Here is a 22,741-nt window from a genome sequence, read left to right on the forward strand (position 1 = left end):
GTATTTCTGGTTTTGGGTGTGTTTAAACTTTAAATACTCTGTCAATTTCTGCCATTAGGTAACCCTAGGAATACAGCTTGGGTAGTTTTGGTAACTTCGCACCATGTGAGCACGTGAACTTACATTTTTTGTCGTGTTCGCGCACTCAATGTACTTGCTCGGGAACGCGAATACGACTTTTTATTCCGTTCGCGCTGCCGAACATGCCGATTTAGCATTCTCGCGGACAATATGTCCCGAGTTGCATAAAAGTTTCTCAAAAATGTTGCAGGTCTTTCTTGTGCACCTAAAAATTCCTCATTTATGTTATGTTCTCATTTTGGTAGTACTTTTCTCTTTTTGGAGCATGGACCACTTCCATTTTCTCTCCTCTGTTATTTTTTTTTTTTTTTTGGGGTGGGGTGACCAATTTGGGCGGTGGTGTGGTGTGTCCATTTTCTGAAGCAAAGCATTGTCCCTTTGCCATAGGCATTATTGTCTGTCTTCTCTTTCTTGTCATGTTGTTGTTGGTGGCCAGGCCATGTGGTGGCGGCCATTTTGTGTATGCTTCCTTTGTGATTTATTTTGCCATGTTGTTGTTGGTGGCCAGGCCATGTGGTGGAGGCCATTTTGTATATACATCCTTTGTGATTTTGCCATGTTGTTGTTGGTGGCCAGGCCATGTGGTGGCGGCCATTTTGTGTATGCTTCCTTTGTGATATATTTTGCCATGTTGTTGTTGGTGGCCAGGCCATGTGGTGGAGGCCATTTTGTATCTACATCCTTTGTGATTTTGCCATGTTGTTGTTGGTGGCCAGGCCATGTGGTGGCGGCCATTTTGTGTATGCTTCCTTTGTGATATATTTTGCCATGTTGTTGTTGGTGGCCAGGCCCTATGTCGGCGGCCATTTTGTGTGTCCTTCCTTTGTGCTTTTGCCATAGGCATAGGCCTCCAACCTTGTGGCCTACTCTGGCAGTAGGCCATAGGTACTACTCATAGGGTCATGAAAGTTAATCAACTGTTTTTGTGGTGTACCCTTAAATGTGAAAATCATGGATGGCTTGGATTGATATAGAAAATCTTATTTTTATGTGTGGGGTATTTCTGGTTTTGGGTGTGTTTAAACTTTAAATACTCTGTCAATTTCTGCCATTAGGTAACCCTAGGAATACAGCTTGGGTAGTTTTGGTAACTTCGCACCATGTGAGCACGTGAACTTACATTTTTTGTCGTGTTCGCGCACTCAATGTACTTGCTCGGGAACGCGAACACGACTTTTTATTCCGTTCGCGCTGCCGAACATGCCGATTTAGCATTCTCGCGGACAATATGTCCCGAGTTGCATAAAAGTTTCTCAAAAATGTTGCAGGTCTTTCTTGTGCACCCAAAAAAACAGAATTTGTCATTTGGTTGTTGTTTTGGGAGCCTGGGCAGGGGTTTCTTTGTATGTGTTTTTGCGGTGTTATGTTTACAACCTCTGTCTTAGCCATGGGCTATTTATTCCTTGCACATTAACCTGTCATGTGCAGCAGGCATCCTCGTTTTTCTGTCCATATTGGTATCTATAGGCCTGCTTCACTTTATTGGTTCTTTCTGGACTTCATGTGGCCTTTGAGCTGTGGTGCTGCTGGACTGGTATTATTAGTCTTCTGTTTTGTCTTTTATACATTGACCTGTGTGTCTTTCAATTGTTCATGTTGCCTTACTGCTTGTTTGACTGATGTTGTTCTGCCTTCTTTACTTGTAGGTGCACAAAAAAGACTGAGGAGGTGCTGGTTGTTTTTTCATCCATCGCTCGTTCTACCGCCAGACGGACGTCCTTCAGTTGGACGCCACGTGTGGTGTGTGACTCATCTGACCAGACATCTCTGCAATTTGTGCTGCTGTGAGCTGACTGACATCAGAAGAAGATGGGCCCTAAGAAAGCTACCAGGTCCTCCACCACAAAGAAAGTTGCTGCGAAGAAGGAACAGCAGAAGGAAGTGTCACTTAAGTCTGGTATGGACCCCAAAACCTTTTTTGGCACCCCAAAAGGTACGCCTGCAGCAGCGGGGTCTGGGGTGCAAGCTGGGACCAGCACATCTGCATTAGTGGGGGCAAGCCAGCATCCCAGGGCCAAGCACATGATGAGGGTCGAAGAGGTAGCCAGCCTTCTGCTTGCGAGCAGTGATACTGAGCCAGAACTAAACTTATCGCTGTCTCAAAGTAGTACACAATCCACGCAAGATGGAAGTGCTCAACAACCACCGCCAGCAGTAGATGTTCAACAACCACAACCACCGCCCGCAATAGGAGTTGTTCACCCACAACCACAACCACTTCCCGCAACAGTTGTTGAACAACCACAACCACCGCCCGCAACAGTTGTTGTTGAAAAACCCCAGCCCGCAATAGTACTTCCTCAAGAACAACAACCACCATCTCCGCACCAAATAGTAGTAGTTGTTCCTCCCGAAGTCGGGGCAGTTCAGGAAGTAGAGCCTCCTTCCGAGCAAGAAGAAGAGGAAGCCACTTCTGTAGGTGATCTATTTCCTTCGAATTCACCAAGGGAAAGGAGGGTTAGTGCATCGAGTTCTTCGCAAAGCATCCCTTCCGATGACCTTGATACGGATTGGCAGCCACAACTATCTGCGCATTCAAAGGAGAGACATCCCAAGAAGACCATGCTAGGAAAAAGGAAGTTTCCAGGCAGGCTTGAACTTATGGAGGTCGATGTAGGTGAGCAGGATACTGCTGGTGATAAAGACGGGTCTGACACTGTCATCATCACAAGCGTTATTCCTGGTGCAGAGGATGTAGAGACAAACATTTTCACCCTATCCAGAAATGCTGCAATGACTGATGAGCAGGTACCACGCATAACTCCTACACACTCAACACCCACAGTAACACCAGCTCCAATTTTTTCAACAGCGAAGGCCCGGCAGCATCCGACATCCAGCAGAAGCGCCACTTCAACAGAAGGAGGTAGTGGCAGTACTAGGACTGAGCTGTCCCATAGTCAAATTCCACAATCCTCCAGTCCATCCGGCATTGGCAGTGGGTCCTCCTCTTCCTATGGCAGGAGACAAAAGTTTACCTCCCCAGTGTGGGACTTCTTTACGGTTCACCCAGTTCAGGAGAACATTGCTGTATGCACCATTTGTCATGCCAATGTTAGTCGTGGTAAGCTTGGTACAAACTATGGGACTGGAGGCCAAACGACCCATTTGAAAAAAACACACGTGATCAGGTGGGAGAACCACCTTGCAAGCTTAAAAAATGTTAGCACTCGTGTTGGTGGGGATACAGTGGTACAAGGTCCACTCATGGTTGATCAGGAGGTAGAAGAAGAGGGAGACGATGACCTTCTATCTAGGAGTGGTACACAATCGACCCCTGTCGCCAGCACTGGAGTGGTAAAGACCACATCCTCCGCATCTGCAACTTCTCAGTGGCACCAGAGTCAGCTGGAAACACCAAGGAGTGCAAAGTCTGCGATGCAAGGTGGTCCGTCTAGCACAACTCAAAGACATGCAAAGCAGCTTACCATTCCTAGCATGTTAAGGCAGGAGGGAAAGTACGAGCGGAACCACCCAGTAGCACGTTTATACAATGCCAAACTTGCGAAAATGTTAGCACTGGACCTTCTCCCATTTTCATTTGTTGAGGCTGTTGGATTTCTGGAATTAGTGGCAACCCTCTGCCCAAAATGGAACGTTCCCAGTCGCTACTATTTTGCCCGAGTGGCTGTTCCAGCACTACACCACGATGTGCTGGAATTGATTGGGAAAGCCTTACAACAGAGTGTTGTCCATTGTATCCACCTGACAACAGACATGTGGAGCAGTTGCGATGCTACAGATTTCATGTGCATCACCGCACACTGGATCTCTTTTGCAGGTGTTAAAGACAAGTTAACTTCAGGCCTCCGTGACGTTGCTGGAATTTTTAATGATACGCGCAGACATGCAACTATAGCCATGTTTGGTATGGACAAAAGTCATACTGCTGAAAACATTTTGTCTGACTTTAATGACAAGGTCTTTGAATGGCTGAAACCAAGAGGCCTTAAGATTGGTTTTGTTTCCACCGACAATGGCAGTAATGTAGTGAAGGCAATGAGAGAAGGACATTATTTCAGGGTACCCTGTTTGGCACACTGCATAAACTTAGTCGTGCAAGACTTTCTGAAAAATGAAGCCAAAGTCAGCAACATAATGGCCATCTGCAGAAGAATATGCACGCACTTTAACCATTCTTTCAAAGGACGGAAGCTGCTACGGGTCATTCAGCAAGAGCATAGGTTGCCAGTCAAAGCACTGATACAGGAGGTCCCAACACGTTGGAACTCAACTTATTTCATGCTTGAGCGTCTCTTTGAGCAGTACATCCCACTGAATGCTTATGTCATGTCAAGAAGATTAGGGGATCCTACTGTTAATCTTAAAGCCCTGACCATTGAGATGTGGCAGTGGGACCTCATTAAATGCATCACAGAGATGCTACAACCCTTTGAGGTCTTCACACGTGCAGTTAGCAGGGAGGACTGTACTATGGGCCAAGCCATCCCATTGTTGTACATGCTTGAGCAACAGGTGAAGGAGGTCTGTGAAACATACGAAGGTGACGAACAAAAAGTTGATGCATATACCTTAGCCAAGGGCTTAGTCAACCGCTTGTGTGAAAATGTAAGGCTCAACAATATTGTGTCAGGTGAACATTACATAACTGCAACAATCTTGGATCCACGGTACAAATTATTTGTCAGCAGTAACGAAGTAATTCCATTTTCAGATGAGGATGTTGACAAGTACAAAACTTCCATAGCTGCGGAAGCTAATGAGTTAGAAACTGAACGGCTGTTACTTAAAGGCCTGCCACTGCCAGCCCAGGCCAGTCCAAGTACTCCTGACGCAAGTTCTTCACAGCGTGAGAGCAGGGCGTCTGCTTTCCAGCAGGCACCAACAGTACCAAAAGCAGCACCTACACGATCTGATTCAGCAGACCCAACCAAAAGCATAACTGCTTTTTTTATACAGAAAGGGATGGGTAAGTCCGTTGCTGTTGCAAAGGGAAAAGAGGACCAGCAAAGCCGAGCACCAATGAACATTGAGCGGATGGTTCAGGCCTATCTGGATGACACAACAGAGGTGTTCATGGAGCAAAGCCCATTGGTCTATTGGTATGAAAGAAGGAGACAGTGGCCAGTGCTGAGCAGGCTGGCGATAAAGTATCTGGCTTGTCCTGTAGCCAGTGTCTCCTCTGAGCGGGTTTTCAGTGCTGCTGGTGCCATTGTCACATCGAAAAGGACTAGTCTCTCCCCCAAAAGCGTGGAGCGGCTGACAATGATAAAAATGAATCAACGCTTCATACCACCAGACTATCAAGTACGTGAATCACCGCCGGATGAAGAAAGCGAGTGTGAAGAAGACGTCCTCACTACTGGGTTACATGACCTACTTCTGTCTGAACGCACAGAGTTTGAGGACGAGCTCCTCTTCCCTGACAACTAGGACAGGTATGTTAAAGGAATGATGCAATGCATTGCATAGGATTGTTTAGCCGACTCTGAGCAAATGTGCATGGAATTAAAGTATGCTAGTAGTAACTTCAGACTCACGTGATGGGCAATTTTCCCATGTTATTTAATAATATAAATTATTTATGCACTTGTGACCCTACTACTACAGGTGCAGTCAGTACTTAATTTATCGTTCGTAGTGCATGTTCATGTTGCACAACGTACATTATTTGGTGAAACAGTCCCCCCTCCACCCCCCCAACAAACACAAATGAACTTCAAATGTTTTCTTGTGAAAATAATATCTTTGTTTTATTTTTATATTTTAATAATGATAATAGAAAAATAAAATATATAACAAATGTAACCCCCTGACCCAGAGCTGTCCCTCCCTACCCTCCCCTAACCCCAACCAAATTTCAACCCAAATGTACACCCCAACTCCCACATCCCACCCACCAACAAAAGGATTAAAAAAGGGGCAAAAAACAGGGTCCATTTCAAAGCCGGCGGGCTTTCAGGTGTTTGTCCACCAGTATTTTGACACGCTCCTCTAGACCGTCCTCCTGCTTCTTCCGCTCCTCCTCCAACTTCGCTACCCGGCGGAGAATCTTTGCTTTGAAAGCACGGCACCTACACTTGCATGCATGTGGTTGTTGTTGTTGTTGTGGGGGGGCCGCCGAAGATGTAACAATGCGGCGGCGGGCGGCTGCCTGACCACGGCGACGTAGTCCTGCAGGCTTGGGGCCCGGGGCATTGGAAGAGGCAGCAGCTGCTGCCGCCGCCTCCTCCTCCTCCTCCTCGGCCTGATCCACCAGCCGGCGGTAGGCCTCTACAATTGCCTGCAGTTTCCGCTGCCGGGCCCGGACTGCCAACTCCTTCCTGGTTGGTTTTTGGGAAGGAGTAACTATAAAGAAAGAAACAGAATTGTTAATCCAAACTCCCCGCAAATCAAGAACACAACATTGATTCAACACATAGTGGGCGGCACAGTAGCACTAGCAAGCAAGCTGAGTACCAGAAATAGTGTTGCGTCTATCTTGAACATTCTACAGCCTCTATTAATTTTTCGGACTTTTTGTCACGGCTTTATGTCTGCCCTATTAGCATGGGTGTACTTCAACGGTCACACACATTAGAACGAACACCTGTCTTTTACATATCTCCTTTTGTTCCGGGAAGGCGGGAACACTCTCAAACTAACATTAATTAACAGGGGGCAGCTAGTAGCACATGTCTAGTAAAGACTATAATACTTTATACCGCGCAACAAACCTTATTTGGTTTGTGTTTCACCAGCAACGACCCATGCACCCAGTCGTCCCCTCCTTCCCTTGCCTTTGGGTTTGCCCAAAACACCGCAGCTGCTGAGACTATCCACTAACCACCGGTATTGGGTGTGTCTCCCAACCACGCTGGCAGCTGTGTTTTCCCCTTTACATGCTTTAACAACAACCCATGCATCCGACTGCTATCAGGCACTTGCATTACTGTAGTGGTAATGCTTAGCATGCTAATGACAAGTAAAGGTAACATATATTTTCCAGTAGAGTACAGTGAGAAAGTTTTCCCCTCCCACCAAGTAATGCAGATCACTATTGAATGTAACTTACCATCGCCCGCCGCTGTTGGCTCCCCCCCCACTGCTGCTGGTGTAGGTGCCTCTGTTCCTCCTGTCCCCGCCGGGAGCGCTGAAGCAGCGCCGCTGTCCCCGTCGGCACTGGTCGATGGTAAGGGTTCTGCACCTATAAAAATAAGTACGCCTTTTTAGATGGATGCACAGCCCCCTTTGTACTTGTTCACCAAGAATGGAGTTCTTCAAAACAGTTAAGTCCAACGTACGTAATCAGTATGAGTCCACATTGCATAGTACAGCAGAGTCACTACACATATTATTAGCATTCATTGTTATGGTATGGTACCCAAGCTCATCTCATCTGTCCTGCTACTCTAGTCCTTGGAAATTGGAAGTGAACTATGTAACCTTTGTACATCAATGTATCCAGTTTTGCGCATGTGTTAACTCGCAGCTTGTTGCGCAGTACGAGAAGACGCTCTGGGGCAACACATCATTGTTCAATGCATACACCTGAAGAGGTGGGAAAATAAAAGGGCCCGTATTTAAGTTTTCTATGTGGATTGTGGGATACAGTTTGCTTACAGGTTACACAACTTCTTTTTAGCATGGCTGCATAAAACTGGCATAAATGTATTTAATACTGTCTAACGTGCACCACTTTTGTCATTATTTTTCGGCAGGTGAGAAGATTGCCTTCTACGAAGCGGACATTTCCATAGCTTACAAAAAAAGAGGAATATCTGACCAGTATACGTTGGTGAGAGGTCTCCGATAGTTGCCACATTTCCCTATTGTGCACTAGTAGCTGTACAAATGTTGATTACTTTATTATGCCTGTTTTAACTCTGGATTTTTTCTGGTGGGCCCTTCAACGTATTGGACGGAAGCACTTAAAAACATTGATGTTACTTACTTACTTCTAACAAAATAAAGCTTTTGAATGACCACTTTGACTCTGAAGTTTATTTTCAGTGTCTGTTGTCTTAGAGACTCACACGAGTGAGTGAGCAAAAGGGGGTTTCTTAGGTAACGGTTTGTGTCCTAAAAGCATTCGGCATCTTGGTATTGGGGTTCAGGAGTGTGATTTGAACAATAGACCAATGACTCAGGCCATATAGGCTGACGTTCAGTGAATTGTGCGTTCCTCAGAGTTCTGTGACTGAGGTGTAAGTAAGGTCCAACCTGCCTATCAGTACCAACAACATCCAATTTTCGTGTGCATAGTTACATAGTTGTGTAATATGTATATAACTCCATAGGAGATAGAAGAATACCCACAAGACTAGTAGTGGTATACTAACGTTTACAAAAATACTAGACAAACATCATTCTGGATGCCTACTTGGTTGCTGTCAATTGACAAAGCACTGCAGACACATTACAGAGGAAAAAACAAGCACTGTTGGACTTACTGGGGACAGCAGCAGGATCCTCAGTAGAGGAGCTCTGTGTAACTGGTGGTTCACCCGCCGACTCGGTCCCTGTATTCTGCTTGCCCCTGGATTCTGTGGTTCATGTAAAAATTAAAATAATAAACATAGATAAATACATTGAGTGATGTGAAACATAGACATAATTGCAAATCACACTGCTACAGTGGAACAGAGCCGGAGGCAACAAATCCATGCCAGGGGCCGCAACGCAAATATGTATCCATCCTTAGAGTATTATTACATTAAGGATATCTATTGGTGCGGGGGGCCCTGAAGTTTGGTGCCCCTGTGCAGTTGCACAGCTTGCACATGCCCCCTAGAGCCGGCCCTGGCTGAGGTAAGAAAAACAAAGTAACGTTAGCATTCTTTGCAAGAAAAGGATTCCATTCATGCGGAAGAGAAGGCCGTGAAAAAAATGCTACAATATGCAAACAACGTACAATTAATAATTATCCATCCACCGCTATTTCACTGACGGACAAAGGAAGGACAAGACTCTATTAATAGCATTAACTAACTCCAGTTCTCAGCAATAAAGAAAATCTCACATCAATAAACAGCAACAGCTAGCGCCAAGTTGAAACAACACGCAAGAGCCAGTGAAGAAGAAGAACACTGTCATACAATGACAGTAGATATACCGGAATACATCGCAAATGTAACTAGGGGCAACAGTCATCGCGTTACTTATTCAGCCAATATTTACAAAGATACAATAACAATATTTAGACAACTATATATCTATATATGTATATATATATATATATATATATAATCTATATGTATATAAATATATATATATATATATATATATATATATACACACTTTATTTTTGGGGTAGCCACTCACCAAGACCCACAACCTCCACACCAAGCAGGTCCAACAGGTCCTGCTCCCGGTCCAAAATGTCGGCCCAGCGGTGGGACAGCTGATGGTGGGTACGCCGGATACCGGAGCAGCGGAAGACTGCACGGCGCACCTTCGCCCACCGCCGGAGACGCTCTTCAATGTGCTGGTATCCGGAGCCGGGCCTGCCGCCTGCTGCCAAAGTCAAGGGGAGGTGACGTTGGATAAAAAAGACCAGGGCGGCCAACTCCTCCTCCCCAAAAAGTTGGCGGGGCGTCACTCCTGCCGGGCGCATTCTGCCGCAAGGCAGCCTGTTTTTTTTAGGCACAGCCGCCTTGCCCTTTGAGCCGCCGATTCTGCTGGCACCCTTCACCATGGTTCTGGGTGGAGGGGAGAAGGAAAGTTGAAGACAAAAAGGTTAGGGGAAGAAATAAGAAAGATAAAAGAAGGAAGTAATATAAAACAAGAGAAAAGTTGCAAAAAAAGTGGTAAAAGTAAAAATAAAATGAGAAATATAAACCTAGGCACAGACAGAAATAGGTAAGAAGTAAAGAAAGTTAGAAAAACTGAGGGAAAAGACCAGGATGGAAGAGATAGGAGTGAGATGCTGAAGTAGGCCCAAAACCATAGCCAGAGTGTGAAATCGAAGATGGCTCTGCCCGTCGCGACCGCCGCGGTAAGTTCGCGCGATATTTGACGCGATCACGCACTTTGGCAGTGCGAACGAGAAGATGAGTTCCCGAACATGTCTAACACAACGCGAACACGTTACTTGTGACCCGGAACCGGAAATAAGGGAACGCAAGCGGGCGGGACAAACCTCATTGAGTAACTTAGCGCGCTAGCTATCGCGAGCATGCAGGCAGCGCCCCGAACACGCGCACCGCGCTCCCGAAGACGAAAAACGGCGCGCGAACGGGTCTAGCAACCTACTACGCATGTCCGCGGAGCTACACGTAGCTCGCGGAGTGCAAGTGCGTCTTCGCGTAGCTTCGCGGAGTGCGGCTACGCGAACTACGCCCAGGGTTAGTAAAAATTAGAAAAGAAATAAAATGACATTGATGAAAACAAACACTGAATGAATCCTATAGTTTTAAGCCAGTTTTGGGAGTCTACCTTTGCCCCAAAAGAAGTAATACAGGTCAGGTGGGACATATTTTTGCGTTATTGTAGATTTCTACCTCCTGTCCCAGATCTTATAAAGTGTTTGATTAAGGGATGCCTTCTCAGACAGAAATATCATGGGGTGGTGGTTCAATGTGCTGTAGGCGGCAATGCAAGGTCTGGCGCCTAGGATGCATCATGCAGCAGCAGTTCAAATGAGGCCATTGACGAGTCTTGCGATGCGAAGTCCTGCATCAGAGAAGCTTCGTGCAGCAGTGGTTCCTAGAAGCTGTGGGCTGTGATGCAAGATCCTGTGTCAGGATAATGTTGCACAGCAGGGGTTCCAATAGGGAGATGAGAGGAGATGCATTGCGCTTCATTGGGTCTGCTCAAGAGACTACGGCTGGGCTGACAGAGCACCTTCAGGCCCACGTGTAAGGGTCAAGGATTGGAGCGGCACCATTTTGGGGGCAAGACTCACAGCAGCCAGAGTCCAGTTGCTGTTTTCTGTCCCTGAGGCTCTGATGAAGAGGGCAACCAACTAGCCCTTGGAGTCATTCTGGTGGTCCTGCGTTCAAGATGCAGGTCCAGTCCTTCTCACTCAGGCAGCAGCGCACCAGGGCTGCAGATTAAGAGTCCTTGTTGCAGAGCAGCACAGCAGTCCTTGAGAGTCTTCCAGAAGTCCTGAGGGGCATTGAAGAGAGAGTTGGAAGTGAGGGTCCCATATTTATACTTGGTGCCAGCTTTGAAGTAGGAGAAGGTTCTGGAGGTTACAACCTTAGAGGTGTTTGGAATTTTCTGTCACCGTGCCCTGCCCCATCATGTCTGGGGCACAAAAGACTAGTGTGAAACCTTTTGTGAGTGTGCTCAGGCAGAGGCTTTGTGCTGTGCAAGTGTGGTAGGTGACAACTCCTCCCCTTCATCAAGTCAGACATGGCTCATCCTGCCAGCACCTATTTCCCCTTTGGCTCACTCTCTGGAAGCAATACACAGAGAGCACGTGCCAATTCCACCTAATCATGTGTTCCAGGATACAGACTGCAGGCACCAAATGGCTAGGACTAGAAAATTCCAACTTTCTAAAAGTAGCATTTTCAGAGTTGTGACTTAAAATCCAACTTTACCATCAAAGAGGTTTTTAAGTTTTAATTCTATAGACACCAAACTTAACATTCTTACCTGTTCCCAATTGAAAGTTATCACCTATTCAATGTAATAAGTTAAACAAATGCTATCGTATGGAAGAGGCAAGCCTTGCAGCAGTGTAAAACAAATGTAAAAGTGTTTCACTACCAGGACATGAAATTGTTAAAAGTGCATGCCCAACTTTTTAAATACACTGTGACCTGCCCGATGGGATATTTAGGGCCTTATGTGCATTAAAAATGTTTTTCCCTGACAAAAGGCTTCTTTGCCATGTCGAATTAGTATCATTTAATTTACTAGCCATGGGCATATGTACTTTAGCACTGGTCAGCAGTGGTAAATTGCCCAGAGCCAAAGCGAACAAAAAATGTGATCAACAAAAGTGGAGGAGTAAGGCAAAAAGAAAGGACTAACAATGGGTGCTTGTGGGTTTTTGTGAGTCTAGGAAGTGAGCAGAGTGCCCCACCAGCACCACCACAGGGCTGCCGCTCACAAAGACATGCAGGGCAGCTGTTTGGTTAAAAGCCTGTTCGGAGTTCTGCAGAAGAGAAGGGAACATGAACTCCTTAGGCATGTCCATCACCTCCTCTACATGACTTAAGAAGCCCTTCCTACTGTCAGTTTAGCTTCTACATGAAGACGTCTGGTTGAAGACAAGTAGCACTATTGGTGTAATCTATTATGTATGCTTACATGCCTTCGAGAATAGGCTCCAAAAAGTGAAAATACCAATTAGTGAAAGTGCAAAGAAGGTACAGTCCTTTCTATTTGTACTAATTGTATATGATTATTCCCTGAAAAATACAGTCTTATTCTCATAGCAGATGATTTGGGGCAATTTACAAAGGTATGTGAGAATACCTAAAAGAGTACAATAGAAGTTTGATATTTGCACTTGTACCAAAGATGACACTGTTGCAGGGGATAGTACGTCTTGAATATTTATTTTAATCCAAACAGCATAAAAACCAACCAACTTCTCAGCAGGTCAGCTCAGCTGCTAACTTCCCATGCTGGATTCATTGACCTAAGTATAGCATAACATTCTTAAGGTTCCAGGGTGCTATTGTCATTTCCAAGCCAGTCTCAGCATAACGACAACGCATGTCCCTCGCAAACAATCCAACCAAACATTACAATAATTCATATATTGAATTATTGTAATGTTTGGTTGGATTGTTGGGATGTGAATGACAGTAAGAATAGAGTAGAAAAGGCATATAAAAGACATAAAAATGAACACAGGAAAATTGTGATAAAATAAAATGGAAATTTCAGGACGAGGACCTTATAATTGCCAGTCAAAAGTCATATGTATTCATATCATGTTCCTCACAAGAACACAACCCAGGGTATCATTCTTCTTCATTCTCCTGCAAGGGTCCTCTCCACCAAAACACTTTTTCAAATAGGCTGCTTTGCATCCAATCAAGAGAGGAGATACCCCCTCCACTCTGTTAGAGGAATGAATCTCCTGAAAAACACATCTCTCAACCAAACCTCTAGCTTGTTAGCAGTGTGGTCAAGGCAGTAATGGCAGCTGCCACTCACTAGTGATCTCCGCGACTGCCAGACCCATGGGCACCAAATCCTGAGTGGCCCTGGGGGTGTACTGAGAGCTGAGTGGATCCTGGGCGCCCACTGCCACCCAAAAGTGACCTCTGATCTGGTGGCGAGGCTCTATTTTGGCAGAAATAGGTGCAGGCAAAGACCACTATGATGCTGACATCACATTTGGGGCCTACTGGAGGCCACAAACGATTGGAGTGCCAGCAACAGGTGCTGGAGTTGGTGCTCTGAGGCCCAATTAAAGCAAAGGCCAGCAGAGGGGGACAGAGCCTTTGGTGGCAGTAGTCATGGAGGCCCATGGGGCCCGGAGCTAGGATTGGGGCCTGTAGTTCACATCCATCCTTTGCGAGCCCTAAAGGGATGCTGAGGCCAGATCCCGGGTTCGAGGCGGTGGAAGTGTGAGGCGCATTGGGCTCCAGTGCAGCATGTGCCAAGAGAGAGTGGTGCAGCAAGGGCCCCCCCCCACACCTGGCAGCAGGGGACCAGGTGCCCTCAGCAGGCACTGGCAAGTGGAAAAGTCTGAGCTGCCTGCCAGATTGTGCCTTGAGGCATGTGAGTCGAGGAGGCAAGGAGACCAGAGGGGTTGGGCCTACAAATCTGCCCAATCTGCTTCAATCGGGCCCGGCAGAGGACTACAGGTGGAGCCAGGGGCGGAGAGTGCCATTCATCACCTGACTGCTTGCTTAGAGGATGCTGAGGGCCACTCAAGGTGGAACAATGTGCACTTTATTAGCATCCATCAAAAATGATATACCCTAGTGCTGAATTATTCCTTGAGAAATGGTTACTAGAGACAGTGCTAGACAGAAGGGCCTCCACAATGTACATGCTGGAAAGGGCCCACAGTGTGCTGGGAAGAGCCCCCCTCAGGGGCCCCCCTGCAGCCAATGATTGAAAGACTGCCCAACTATAGAGATCACAAACACATTCTGCAGATGGTGTGGTAAGATGGCCCATAGGAGCTTGACGGTGGCCTTTTGATCATATTTTCAGACTATGCAATGGCAGTCTAAAAGCAAAGGGAGACCATTCTGCAATTGAAATTACACCTGTGGGCCTCAGCCTGAAATATGCCTTGCTATTTCTTGCCAAGCTGAGCATCACTGACTCTGGCAGGCCTTACTTCTTCGCCACTCCACAGGAGGTCTGAGACTGGTTGGAGTGGAGTGGCCACCAGATGCCAGAGGAGCCAACCATCAATCCTGATGTCTGGCAATAATACAGTTCGAAGAGAATGGCACAAAGAAGGAAGTGATCAACCCTTACTGAATACCAGCGAGGTGTGAGAGGTCAAGGGTGGTGCAAGTAGTGAAAGAAGGCAGCCCCTAGATGACAGCCACCAAAGGTTCGATGCCACTAAGGTCTTCACAGACTCGAGGGCCAGCGATGATGACTCGGACGAAGAGGATGGGGTGGGCATATGACTGATATTGACACAAATGAGGGCAGTCAAGGTTATTTGATGAACTGGGACTTGGGATGGCAGAGGCTGCGGATCACAAATGATGGTGAGCACGTGATGTAAGTTGCCTGACAGGCCTGCAGGTCTGGCCTGCTACTTATGACGGTTTATCTTTGGGTTTTTATAGTTGCCTTGACCACAAAATATTTAAGGGGGACAACAGGCTTCTCGAGCATTGGGAGGGATTGGAGTGGGGAAGTTTAGAGTAAGTTGGGATGGAGCTAGATGAACAAGCAACAGTTGGTTAGGCCAGAAGGTGTGTCTCCAGACATATTATGTTGCTCAACAACATGGCCTTCACACAAAGAGTGCAAACTGACTTTCACAAGTCTCTCATTATCCTTTCATGGAATGTCAATGGGTTAGGGAAGAAATTGAGGAGATGAAAAGTGCTGAGATACCAAGCTAGATGTAATCCAGACCTCATTCTGCTACAGGGAACAAAACTCTTGGGCAACTAATAAAAATTTCTGGTTTCGGGCAGATACATGCTACTGGCTCACTCAGGCTTTACTGCATGTTCTTAGGCCACCTATATCCTGGCACGTAAATCTCTACCACATCTGGTGATGCCGACTTGGCTAGATCTACAAGGGTGCATGGCTGCACTGGGAGACCCTTGGCAGGGGGAGGAGCTATATATCACCTTGTGGTACCTTCCCCTGAGTCTTCAATCACCGGGCCTGTAGTCTATGTCTAGATAGATTACACAAATGCCGGAGTCCTGGTGGTGAGCATATATTTGAATCTGTACCTTCATGGTTCTCTGGACAGAGTGCCAAGGGGTGGGGGGGCCCACTAGGGTTGACACTTGACAGGTCGCATATACGAAAGCGATGGGAATGGTGGACTCTTGGCAGATGAAGCAGAAAGGTGATGCGTCAATATTAATTTTCAGCCAACACCATGCAATTGATGTCGAGGCCTGGACTACTTTCTACTCCTAATGCGCCTCCAGGGGCATTGCGAGGAGGTTAAATATCTCCCAATGGGCTTTGCCGACCATAAGCCTGTGAGCTTGCGGTTGGTCCAACCCACTCCCATACGGCCGTGGATTGGCGACTAGACCTGTGACAAACAGGTCCACCAAAAGGTTTGCCAAGGAGGTGTCAAAATTTACTTCAGGGAGAATGTGGGGACCATGGCGTCTAAGACCTGCCTATGAGAAGCGTATAAAGCAGTGATAAAGGGCTGTCTCACTGCCCATGTAAGAGGGAAGAGGAGGCATGGGGATAGACAGAGTGTGAAGCTGGATGCACAACTGGAAAACTGGGAAACCCGATATGCCCAGCAACCGAATGCCCACTTACCTTCCCGCATAGAAATAGCAAGGGAGGAATACTGTGATCTGCTACAACAAGAGGCGCAGGCGCTCTACTGAGCTCAACAATACCAATAATATGAGGCGGGGAAGAAAGCAGGGAAACTCTTGGCATGGTTGTCCCGTTGGGAGAAGGGGAAGCAGTAGATTAATGAAATATGTACAGGGGAAGGCCAAGAGCAACCACGGTGACTGACGTTGCAGAGGTTTGTGCTGACCTCCTGTTTGACCCGTGCGCCTCAAGGATGGACCAGATAGGTGCAGGACCAGGACCGGTTTCTCCATGAAATCCCTGTCCCACAACTAAAAGAGGAGATGGCTTGGTTCCTTGAGGGAGACATTCAGAATGGTGAGATTGTTGACATCCTGACCCATTTGAAATCGGGGAAGACACTGGACCCAAATGGGCTGCCTCTGAAATTCTTTAACTGTGTCCTGCGCCAAGTTACTAAACGAATCTGGACGTGCTTCATGAGGCCCAATTGGTAGGGGAACTCCTCCCAAGACATCAAATAGGCACACGGTGTTCTAATACATACATTAGGGAAGTCCACTGACTGCTGCTCCTCATTTAGACTCATTTCTCTTCTTAATATAGAGATGAAGATACTGGCAAGGGTATTGGTGGCCCGGTTGATGCAGGGTATCCACAAGATTGTAGAGGTGGCCCAATCCAGGAGGGGTGAATATGTGAGCCGTCCATGCTCTTGGCGTTGGAAGGCACTAAGACATTTAACTCACTCAAAAGGCCCTACCTAATGGCACTCTTAGAATGCATGGGCCTTAGCCTTTCCTTGTTCAGCCATGGTGCCAATGGTGGCCAGTTGGGAAGTGAATATGGACAGGTGTATGAAAGCTGTGTGACAGATTTAGAATGCCAGTGCGTGCCCAGTCAAATTCATCAAGAAAAGGGGCCCATTGCAAGGCCTAATGGAGGATAGGCGGTGAGGGGTCCATTCAGGAATTGGAGGACAAGACCATATTGCAGTGTTGGGGCCTTTTGAGTAAGTGTTGAGATTATGGACTACTCACCTGAACCCAAAAGGGGGTGGGAGGAGACCGTGCAAGTCCCTCTGCAACAATTAGATTTTTCTTCTGGCTTGGTTGGCTGGTCCTTGGTGGTGGTGGTGAGGAAAGCGGAAGGATAGGGTGTTTGTATGATATTGTTATGTGTTTGTTGGCAATACTCTAACGGGTCATTTTGAATAACAAAAAGATTACCATTAAGAAGGCAACAATAATGGGAGCCAGGATTTTTTGTCCTATGAACTTTGTCATACGTTGAAATCCATTCAAACACAAACAAGAAGTATGTTAACATGCATCAAGGCCTGTGACATAGCTAACATTTTCGGAGCCAAGAAAATAAACAAAGCACTATTCTGGTAAAATATGGGATAAATTATATGGGGCTTGTTGACAAGACCCTTGCGCCACCAGTGTGTCACTTTTTGTGATGCACCAGAGCCTCAACTTTATGCACCATATTTACAAGGACACGAAAAGCTACCTGCCCCATATTCACATGGACACGTAAAGCCACCCCGTGCAGCTTTTTGTGTCCTTGTAAATATGGCCCCTTGTACACACAACACATTGTGTGAAAGAGGCGTGCCATGGGTGTTTCTGTGGGTGTTTCCACACAGCACCCATGGCTTCTGCCACCTTTACGGATTTACGTGAAATCGTGAATCTGGAAATGTGTCAGAATGCTATGCCTCCCTAAGGGAAGCATAAGGATGCACAAGGAGGAGAAATATCTTCATTTCTCCTCGTTTTTCTGCAGCACGCATAGAAAATGAAATCACCTCTTGTGATTGTTTTTGTGCAGGAAGGGGTCCCTTCCTGCACAAATACAATCATCCCCGTAAAAATATTATCTGCAATTTATTTTGTCAAACTGAATTCAAGCAATTCCTATTCTTGCGGAACAATGTAGTTCCTTAAAAGAACAGTAATATGTTTGTATTTCTATTACCACAGTGGCAAAAAGGCGAGCTATGGGGCCGATTATGATGGCCGGCGGACAAAGTCTGCCCTCCATCGTTGGTGCAAAAGGGACCGCCTGCCATAGGTGCGGCGGTCCCGCAAAACTAATTAGGATGCGCCCGCCACACTGGCGGGCGCATCCTGTATGTTTACATTATGGCGGGTGGCAGCACCAGCCACAATGTAAAAATACATGTTTCACATTTGCATGTACAATGTGGCAGGCACCGTGCGGTGCCTGCCCCCTTGTACATGCAAATGTATGGGGGGTACCATAGGTACCCCCCCAGGTTCAGCAGACCTGTCGGGGCCCGCAACGGGCCCCCAAAGGCATTTTCCACCTGTCTTTTTGCGGCTGGAACTCCACCGCAAAAGACAGGCATCCTAATACCCATGGCAGTGCCTGCACAGCACCGCCTCCATTGCCCCATTGTACCTGGTCCCGCAAGGCAGGCGGAAAAGGCCCACCTTGCGGGACCACGGCTGACAGTCTTTCTGTCCGCCGAGGTACCTTTCCCACCGCCATCCTAATTTGGCGGTGAGAATTTTAAGGGTGATGGTGGTAAATCCGTGGACGCCGGGCCGGCAGTCCTCACCGCCAGCCCGGCGGTGGCAGATTTACCGCTATCGTAGTGGGCCCCATATGTTTTTTTATTTCACTAAGCAGAGTTTAAAATTACCTTGTACTGATCCTCCTTTGTTCATTAATGAATTTGAGAGTTGTTTTATGCAGATTTGTTTTCCTAGCAATGGGAAACATTCTTTCTACTGTTCCCTGTCTGGGGAAACATCACCACTGCATGTCTCTTTTGGTCTTATGTCACCTCTAAACATGATAAAAGGTAGAGCAGATTTAATTTTGGACATATGATGGTTACCAAAGTGGCTTCCTAGAAGGAATCACTAATAATTCAAGGATCTGTTGCTAACCAGAAGAGAAGAAACGCAGGAAAGAACACCTGCTTGAATAGAGTTGTGGTGACTGAGAAGTTGCAGAGTGGAGGCATGGAGAATGGTTGGACCCGCATGGCCTGTGGTATTTTTTTTTTCATATTTCTTTCTGTATTCATCCATATTTATTTTTTGCAACTTCTTTCTGTATTTATCCATATTTATTTTGTTTTTTTTGAAAAATAAAGCTAACACTAGTATATTTCCACATGTATTTGACCATTATATGTGCACTCAATCCTGAAAGCCAGACATGATTCATTGATATGAACACTAACCCTAGGTGGTGAACTCCGCTCGCGGAGTTTGCGGAGCTCGCGTTTGTCAATGTCAAGTTGGCGCCCGCGAGCGAGGAAATTAAACCACCTGGTGAGATTTTTCCTGGTTTGCAATCGCAAATATCAAGTTGGCGAGCATGAAAATTCAACCTCCAGACGAGATTTCTCGACGTGCGGGGGGGTCAGGTTTCTCATTGCGAGTGGTCGTGTATGCTCAGAAAGCTGCCGCTCGAGTAAAAATCTACTTCAGGGGCAGAAAAGGAAAGCAGGGACCAATTGCTCTGTGCATGGTGCCGTTTGCGATGATTTCTCAGTGCAGACAAGCATCTGGCACTGCAATCACAGCAAACAGCAATTTTCTATCGTACTCTGCTGCTTGCTGAGTCCTTTTTGTCACTCAAGTAGATTTTTACTCGAGCAGCAGCTTTCTCAGCACGAACAGACAGTTTCTCAACACGAGCGGCAGCAAGCATACGTGACCACTCGCAATGAGAAATCTGACCGCCTGCATTGAGAAATCTCGCCGGGAGGTTGATTTTCCTCACTCAGTCTTGCAAACTTGACGTTGACGAACACGCGCTCCACATAACGCGGAGTGTGGAAATCACAGCAAACTCTGCAAGCTGGGCAGAGTTCACCGCCCAGACTTACTCACGACTTTCAAAGATGACTTTGAAAAACAGATAGCAGTCTCGGAGTCATCAGTGATTAAGAGGACTTTCACAGCACTGTTAGTATTGTGTACTAAGATTTTTACAATTTGTACATGCAAGACCTCTGACCTCACGACCAGAGACCTGCTCTCTCCCTCTGCAGCTACGCTGCTGTGCTGTGCCGCTGCCCTTTGCAAGGCTTAGTGCAGGCAGGCGGTTCGAGCTTCGGTTCCAGACTAAATTGTGCCTGTTTTTTCAGTTTTACTCTGCTGTCTTTCTGTTCCCCTTAATTCCTGACTGCTGCCTCCCTGCTTGCATTTTTCCTTATTGTGCCACTATTGTTATTGTGCCTCTGTCTTGCCTTACTGTGTCATTCTTGTTCACGCTCTCTGCCTGTTTTTTTCCTGCTTCCCCTCCTGCTGCTGCCCTCGCGGCCCCTCCATCTGCTGATTCCCGCTCCCGCCTCCTAGCAGTGCCTCCCCCTCCCCTATTTAATGGCGTCTGCTGAACGGCTGGCATGCTGCCGGCGTGCCAAAGGCAAGCCCATCTGCGCCCCTCCACGACCTGACTGCGACCAGCGCCAGGGACCCTGGACCTCTAACCATCCACCACTATGACTCAGCTGCCCTCCTCGCACTCATTCCTGGAAGAAACAACAACTACCAGCTGTCCAAGGCGAACACCAACAACGGCTAGTTCTCCTGCCTCCAATGCCTTTGGACCTTCACCACCACCCAGCCGCCAACACCGCCAACGCCAATGCCCTGGGGTGAATCCTCCTCAATGTGTGCTCCCTGCACAGACATGCCGTAGAGATCTGGGACCTCCTCGACACCCTCTCACCAAACATCACCTCTTTATAGAAACCTGGACCAGCACCTCCTCTGCACCCGACATCGGCATCCCGGATGAATACAAGTTCCAGAGGAAGGACCACTCCAACCACCCAGCAGGAGGACTCGCCATCGCTCGTTCTGACTCTCCACCTCAAGCTACTCCTTCTCCACAGCCACTCACCTTCACTTCCAGGTCCAGACCAGCCCTAGAATCATATTTTGCGGCACCCTCGCCTACAGACCCCCAAGCCCCGCGCTCTGTTCACCACAACCACCACCTCACTGACTTCATCGCACCCCACGCCATCGCCTCCATGGACTACATACCCATCGGAGACTTGAACTTCCACCTCTACAACCCCAGCAACACCAAATCCACCACCACCCTTCTGGACAACCTTGCCAACATCGGACTGAAACAGCTCATCACAACAACTTCCCACAAGGCAGGGCACACCCGCAACCCCATCTTCTTAGGAGGAAACAACATCCACTTCAGCCACACCATACAACCACCATGGACAGACCACTACTGCATACACTTCCACGTCGACAGACCCAAGCGGCCCAAACCTGCACCGCGCCCTCCACGAAGGAACTGGAGCAAAGTCACTGAGGAGCAGCTCAACTCCACCCTCACCCGCGACACCCCTACCACCACGACGGACGCCAATCTCGCAGCCAAGGAATTACACAAATGGATCTCTAACTGTGCAGACAAGCTTGCACCCCTATGCAACCCCAACAGACAGCGCCCCAGGAGGGCCACCTGGTTGACTGCCGACCTCCAAGAAGCCAGGCACACCTACAGATGTCTCAAGAAGAACTGGAGAAACAGCAAACTGTCAGAAGACCACACCACCTACAAGAAAACCGTGATGGAATACCACCAAAGCATCAGAACCACCAAAAGGACCTACATTCAAAACAAAATCCTTACCAACTCCAGCAACTCCAAGGAACTCTTCAGCGTCATCCAGGAATTCACCAAGCCCCTCAGCGAAAGCACAGACATCACTGCTTCCCAGGATCACTGCAACGAGCTTGGATCTTACTTCCATCTAAAAATCAAGAGCCTCTACGACAATTTCAATGACCTGACACCTGACTTCGAACCACTCCCTTCTCCAGCAACGCCAGCCAGCCCACCATCTCCTCCTAAACACTGGTCACGACCAAAGAGACCACTTCAACCATGAAAGGCATCCACTTGGGGGCCCCACAGACCCCTGCCCGCTGCACATCTACCACAGAGCCACCACCACCATTTCTCCAGAACTACGATGCACCATCAACACCACCTTCATGGCTGCAACTTTCCCCGTGACTGGAAACAAGCAGAAGTCAGACCCTTGCTCAAGAAGCCCTGAGCAGTTCCCATGGACCCCAAGAACTACCAGCCCATCTCCCTCCTCCCGTTCGCGGCAAAGGTCACTGAGAAGACCATCAACACACAACTAACAAGGTTCATCAAAGAAAACTCCATCCTTGACCTCTCCCAATCTGGATTCCGCAGCAGCGACAGCCCCAAGACCGCCCTACTCACCGCCACAGACAACATCAGCAACCTCCTCGACCAAGGACATACCGCGGCCCTGATCCTACTTGACCTCTCAGCAGCTTCTGACACAATCTCCCACTGCACATTTGCCGCTAGACTCCACGATGCCAGCATACGAGGAACCGCCCTCAACTGGATCCGTTCGTTCCTCACCGGAATCCTGTGATTCCGGTGAGGATCACAGCCACCGGTATGTGATCCTCACCGGAATAAGACAGAGGGTCTCAAGGCGCTTGAGGGAGGGGGGTACTTTACTTATCGAATATCCAAGTTTTTAGTTGTTTTCTGAAGGAGAGGTGGTTCTGTGTAAGGCGGAGGTGGGTGGGGAGAGAATTCCAGGTTTTGGCCGCTAAGTAGGAGAAGGATCTTCCCCCCATGGTGGATCTATGGATGCGTGGAATTGCGGCGAGGGCTTGATTAGACGATCGTAGTTGGCGGGGGGGGGTGTAAAAGGACAGACGTGTGTTGAGGCATTCGGGTCCTAGGTCGTAGAGGGCTTTGTGTGCGTGAGTGAGGAGACGGAATGTTA

At 47.6% G+C, this 22,741-nt stretch overlaps 2 long non-coding RNA genes across 2 annotated transcripts; one reads left to right on the forward strand and one right to left on the reverse strand.

Moving 5' to 3' along the window:
• The first annotated feature begins 4,994 nt into the window (after positions 1 to 4,994).
• LOC144767113 (uncharacterized) lies at positions 4,995 to 8,007 on the forward strand. The gene is made up of 2 exons (XR_013598064.1): positions 4,995 to 5,480; positions 7,743 to 8,007. It is a non-coding gene; the product is annotated as an uncharacterized LOC144767113 (long non-coding RNA).
• On the reverse strand, positions 5,487 to 8,541 carry LOC144767114 (uncharacterized). The gene is made up of 3 exons (XR_013598065.1): positions 8,475 to 8,541; positions 7,097 to 7,228; positions 5,487 to 6,390 (listed from the first exon to the last, which is right to left on the reverse strand). It is a non-coding gene; the product is annotated as an uncharacterized LOC144767114 (long non-coding RNA).
• Between the last annotated feature and the right edge of the window lie 14,200 nt (positions 8,542 to 22,741).

The sequence above is a fragment of the Lissotriton helveticus genome, chromosome 7 (genome assembly GCF_964261635.1).
Source record: "Lissotriton helveticus chromosome 7, aLisHel1.1, whole genome shotgun sequence".
In the NCBI taxonomy this organism is placed as follows: domain Eukaryota; kingdom Metazoa; phylum Chordata; class Amphibia; order Caudata; family Salamandridae; genus Lissotriton; species Lissotriton helveticus.